Below are 6675 nucleotides of genomic sequence, written 5' to 3'. Positions count from 1 at the left end.
TTTAAACTGTGCATGCATATTATATATGTCCTAATGTGTATATATTTAATAAAGAAAAATAGTGGAACCCCAAAGCCCTGTAGTCATGTATGGATATGAAAGTTGGACTATAAAGAAAGCTGAAATGAAGTGAAGTCGCTCAGTCATGTCTGACTCTTTGCGACCCTGTGGACTATAGCCTACCAGGCTCCTCTATCCATGGGATTTTCCAAGCAAGAGTACTGGAGTGGGTTGCCATTTCCTTCTCCAAAAGAAAGCTGAGCACTGAAGAATTGATGCTTTTGATCTGTGGTGTGGGAGAAGACTCTTGAGAGTCTCTTGGACTGCAAGAAGTTCAGACCAGTCAATCTTAAAGAAATCAGTCCTGAATATTCATTTGAAGGACTGATAGTGAAGCTGAAACTCCAATACTTTGACCACCTGATGCGAAGAACTGACTCATTGGAAAAGACCCGGATTCTGGGAAAGATTGAAGGTAGGAGGAGAAGGGGACAACAGAGGGTAAGATGGTTGGATGCCATCACCGACTCGATGGACATGAGTGTGAGCAAGCTCTAGGAGTTGACGATGGACAGGGAAGCCTGGCGTGCTGCAGTCCATGGGGTCGCAGAGTCGGACACCACTGAGCGACTGAACTGAAAGCCCCTGAATTTTGTTTCATTCTCATAACTTGTTCTCATAACAAGGTTCCATAACTTGTGTCAGCTTTGTACCATTGGTAAAGCCATTTGGAACGATGCGAACTGTCAGACATTTTCCCTTGCAGGTCAGGAACAAGTATTTTATGGCCATATCCTGTTCACAAAGCTTCTTGGTTTCCCAAGATTTGGCTATGTCTTAAAATTCTGAACAGAAAACAACTGTTGATGGATCGGTTCATTGGATTTCTGTGCCCAGTGAAGGACATGCCCTGAAAACCTTGGCTTGACTGAGAACTGCCATTATTCAAAGACTGAATACCAAAGTCCCGACAGGAAGTGAGGAGGACATGTGATTCACATGAACTTCTGAAATGCAAGCACTTCTCTGACTCACAGGTGACAAAGAGTTAATGTCTCAGACAGGCTGGCAGTCCCCCACTGACAAAAATTACGTAGTGTAAACACATCCCTTCCTTATGAAGCAGCTAGTAGTTGATCTCTGCTGATGTTAGTATTCAGGGAAGGAGGATTAGGACTTTCAAAGGCTCTGCCTTTATACTGCAGCTCACTGCTCCTTTCTATAATAAGCTTGCCTTGGTTACACATGCTTAGTGACCATTGGCAAATAAAACGTGTTTGCTTTTCCTAAGTCCCCATATTTCCTGCCAGCCTGTTACTAGCAGCTTCCAGAATGAAAGATTTGCAAAATTACAGGTTTAAACCACACTTTCAAGTGGAAACACCTTTCATCCAGGCATAATGATGAACTTTAAACATTTAACTTTCCCCCAAACAAGGTATAAACAGAAGTATAATTAAGCCATGTGCTAATATTTCTTCTTAGCAACCCACATCATCTAAACCTCAGTCTCAAAAATCTAGAGCACGTGTTCCTCTGTTGTTGTTGTTCAGTTGCTGAGACTCTTTGCAACCCCATGGACTGCAGTTCGCCAGGCTTCCCTCAGATCAGATCAGTCGCTCAGTCGTGTCCGACTCTTTGCGACCCCATGAATCACAGCACGCCAGGCCTCCCTGTCCATCACCAACTCCCGGAGTTCACTCAGACTCACGTCCATCAAGTCAGTGATGCCATCCAGCCATCTCATCCTCTGTCGTCCCCTTCTCCTCCTGCCCCCAATCCCTCCCAGCATCAGAGTCTTTTCCAATGAGTCAACTCTTCACATGAGGTGGCCAAAGTACTGGAGTTTCAGCTTTAGCATCATGCCCCTCAACATCTCCTGGAGTTTGCCCAAGTTCATGTCCATTAAATCGGTGATGCCATCCCACCATCTCATCCTCTGTCACCCTCTTCTCCTTCTGCCTGAGCATCACATTTTAACAAAGGCTTGAACAATCAGAAAGCATCTCAGAGTGGGTCCAATAGCCAAGATATAAGGGGAAATGTGGATGGAATCCAGGATTTAGTAAAGTCCTAACAGCTGCCACATGCAAAGGACTTTCCTATGAATGAGGACATTAGCCATGTGTTTCTTGCTTCAAAGAATGAAGTTAGGACACGTATTTGGGAGTTGCTAGAGGGCAGAGTTCAGTTCCAAGGAAGGAAGGGCTTTCTGTAATTAAGTGGCAATTCTTAATTCATGACCGTATGAGGTACTCAGATCTCTGTCACGGTTTACATTTTGAAAACACTGCTTATACTACCTTCACCTGAATAAATCTTAGTTGTTTTCGTTTCAATTATCCAGAAAACTCTGCAGCAGTTAGCACTGGAGTAGAGGTTTCTTTGCTGGAGGCATCAGAGTAGACTGGTAAATACAACTTAACCAATATCTTACTGCACTCAAAATCTCAGGTATGCCTAGATCTACAAATTGTATTATTGTGCTTTTCCAACAACTAGAGAAAGTGAAAATGGAATGAACGGAGGTGGGAAGGAAGGGGGCACCTTCACAGTGCAGCAAATACCTGGGCATTGAAGGACACACTATACTTAGTAGGGAAAAGAATGTGAATAACTCCAAAAGTATTCTCCCAGGTTATTAGTTAACCTCTAGAGTGTAAACTCCATGAAGGCAGGGATTTTGATCTTCTTTTAACTGTATGTTCCCAGCACCTAAAACAGTGTCTATGATATATTAGTTGCTCAATAAATATTTGCTAATGGAAAATATGAATAAAGGGTTTTTAAAATTTATGTGAATCAGTGCCCAGAAATCGACCCACACAAATATAGTTTACTGATATTTAACCAAGATATAAAGGCAGTTCTGAAGAAAGGATAATATATTCAACAAATGGTGTTGAACAATTAAACATCCACATGTAAAAAACAGATTCTAGACAAAAACTTTGCACCTTTCACAAAAAATTAACTCAAATAGAGCATAAACCTAAATGTAAAATGCAAAACTATAAAACTTCTAGAAGAAAACATAGTAGAATAGTTGACTTTGGGGTTAGCTATAAGCTTTTAATTACAACAGCAAAACCACAATCCAGGAAGGGGTTCTTGGCTGAGAGAAGGATAAGTACTATGTCTCTGAGATGTACATACACTTTCACTTTGAAGGGAAGGTCAGAAAGAAGGCAGGTGAACCAGGAGGAGCCTGGGAGAAGAGGAGGGCAGGGGGCAGCTAAAGACCAGGAGCCCTTTTTTTTTTTAATTTAGTTGATCAACAGAGTTGTGTTAATTTCTGCTGTATGGCAAAGTGATTAGGTTATCAGTTCAATTCAGTCACTCAGTCATGTACAACTCTTTGTGACCCATGGACTGCAGCACACCAGGCTTCCCTGTCCATCACCAACTCCCAGAGCTTGCTCAAACTCATGTCTATTGAGTCAGTGATGCCAACCAACCATCTCATCCTCTGTTGTCCCCTTCTTCTCCTGCCTTCAATCTTTCCCAGCATCAGGGTCTTTCAAATGAGTCAGTTCTTCGCATCAGGTAGCCAAAATATTGGAGTTTCAGCTTCAGCGTCAGTCCTTCCAATGAATATTCAGGACTGATTTCTTTTAGTTTAGACTGATTGGATCTCCTTGCAGTCCAAGAGACTCTCAAGAGCCTTCTCCAACATCACAGTTCAAAAGCATCAATTCTTCAGTGCTCAGCTTTCTTTACAGTCCAACTCTCACATCCATACATGGCTACTGGAAAAACCATAGCTTTGACTAGATGGACCTTTGTCGGTAAAGTAATGCCTCTGTTTTTTTTTTTTAATTCACTGTCTAGGTTGATCATAGCTTTTCTTCCAAGGACCAAGTGTCTTTTAATTTCGTGGCTGCAGTCACCATCTGCAGCGAGTTTGGAACCCAAGAAAATAAAGTCTCTTACTGTTTCCATTGTTTCCCCGTCTATTTGCCATGAAGTGATGGGACCAGATGCCATGATCTTAGTTTTCTGAATGTTGAGTTTTAAACCAACTTTTCACTCTTCTCTTTCACTTTCATCAAGAGGCTTTTAGTTCTTCTTCATTTTCTGCCATAAACATGGTGTCATCTGCATATGTGAGATTACTGATATTTCTCCCAGCAATTTTGATTCCAGCGTGTGCTTCATCCAGCCCAGCGTTTCTCATGATGTGCTCTGCATGTAAGATAAATAAGCAGGGTGACAATATACAGACTTGATGTACTCCTTTTCCTATTTGGAACCAGTCTGTTGTTCCATGTCCACTTCTAACTGTTGCTTCTTGACCTGCATACAGATTTCTCAAGAGGCAAGTAAGGTGGTCTGGTATTCCCATCTCTTTAAGAATTTTCCACACTTTGTTGTGATCCACACAGTCAAAGTCTTTGGTGTAGTCAACAAAACAGAAGTAGATGTTTTTCTGGAACTCTCTTGCTTTTTCATTGATCCAACAGATATTGGCAATTTAATCTCTGGTTCCTTTGCCTTTTCTAAATCCAGCTTGAACATCTGGACGTTCACGGTTCACACACTGTTGAAGCCTGGCTTGGAGAATTTTAAGCATTACTTTGCTAGCATGTGAGATGAGTGTGATTGTGCGATAGTTTGAACATGCTTTGGCATTGCCTTTCTTTGGGATTGGAACGAAAACTGACCTTTTCCAGTCCTGTGGCCACTGCTGAGTTTTCCAAATTTGCTGGTATATTGAGTTCAGTACTTTCATGTATGGATGTGAGAACTGGACCATAAAGAAACCTGAGTGCCGAAGAACTGATGCTTTTGAACTGTGGTGTTGGAGAAGACTCTTGAGAGCCCCTTGGACTGCAAGGAGATCAAACCAGTCAATCCTTAAGGAAATCAGTCCTGAATATTCATTGGAAGGACTGATGCTAAAGCTGAAGCTCCAATACTTTGGCCACCTGATGTAAAGAACTGACTTATTTGAAAAGACCCTGATGCTAGAAAAGATTGAAGGCAGGAGAAGACAGGGATGACTGAGAATGAGATAGTTGGATGGCATCACCAACGTGATGGACATGAGTTTGAACAGGGTCTGGGTGTTGGTGATAGATAGGGAATCCTGGCGTGCTGCAGTCCGTGGAGTCTCCAAGAGTCAGATATGACTGACTGTACTTAACTGAACTGATGGAACTGGATGCCATGATCTTGGTTATTTGAATGTTGAGCTTTAAGCCAGTTTTTTCACTTTCCTCTTTCACTTTCATCAAGAGCCTCTTTAGTTCCTCTTAGCTTTCTGCCATAAGGGTGGTGTCATCTGCATATCTGAGGTTATTGATATTTCTCCCAGCAATCTCGATTTCAGCTTGTGGTTCATCCAGCCCAGCATTTCAGGTGATGTACTCTGCATATAAGTTAAATAAGCAGAGTGATAATATACAGCCTTGACATACTCCTTTCCCAATCTGGAACCAGAGGTCATGAGCAGAGACATGGTCAAAAAGAAATTAGGTTCAGAGAATTCACTTTACAAAAATACTTCAGTGTAGGCACAAGCCTATAATTACATTCATCACTGCATTGACCATAAAAAGGATTTTTAAATAATTTGAATTTTCATTAATAAAAGGTTAATTTTGTTACAACCATACAAGGCAAAACTAGGCAACCATTAGAATAAAGGAACATGTTCATATTATATTAAACAGGAAAATATTAAAAAGTGATTAAATATATCACATTTTTACAAATATACATATATTTTTAAAATATATATATTCATAAATATGCATATATAAATGCATTGTGTTTTTTTCTGCTCACATATTTTCTCATCTTCATTATGGTCATGTGTCAACTGTGACATTTTAACAAGTGTGGAAATTCTATTATGAGCACACTGACACTCTCTGTTACCAGACCACTCTCAGGAAGATGGAGATAGCTAGCTATTGCATTTTTAAAAACCAAAGAGTCACAGAAAAAGTAATTATGGTGAGAATTAAATGACTTGTATTGTTCCAATGATGTCATAAGGACAGGCACAGTGTATAAACTCAGACAGGAACATTAAAAAATGTAATTGAAATTAGGAAGTAAAACCAGATGAACACAACAGAAGGTAACTCGTCCCATGTGACACCTATTAGACTCGAAATTAGGAAACAACAGAGTTTTATCACCCCAGGAATTTTGATAGCTCTTCAACTCAGTCACAGATAAAGGAGTTCATACAAACTTGTGAAACTTTAATCTTAACTGTTTAAAAGAACCAAAGTAAACTTTGTATTTGTCAGTGAGATGTTAGCTAAATATTTCAATACTGCTAGATACCATGCTCACTTAGGAAGTCATATTTGGTTTGTGTAGAATCTAAAATGCAAATATATTGGAACAGCAAGTACCCTAACCCTCAATAAGTCTGACTTTTAAACAGAATTCTAGGCTTGGTGGTAGGTATGATAGAAAGAAATTATGAATTTCAAAGTTCACAAGAATCTAGCAAAGACCCTACATATCTGATAAGGTCAATGGCAAACAGAAATATCTCTGAGTCACATCTGTGTTTCCAGGGAAAGTTACAGAAATCAGTGGTCTCCAATTGGAGACCTTCTGCAAAAGTTTGGACAGGCCCAGAATTTATCTCAGAATGTGTAAACTCTTGCATGTCTTTGACAGAGAAGGCTCCTGCCTTTGGGTCATGGTGGG

The sequence above is a fragment of the Bos indicus x Bos taurus genome, chromosome 9 (assembly GCF_003369695.1).
Source record: "Bos indicus x Bos taurus breed Angus x Brahman F1 hybrid chromosome 9, Bos_hybrid_MaternalHap_v2.0, whole genome shotgun sequence".
NCBI lineage: Eukaryota > Metazoa > Chordata > Mammalia > Artiodactyla > Bovidae > Bos > Bos indicus x Bos taurus.
This window is presented reverse-complemented; position numbering follows the sequence as displayed.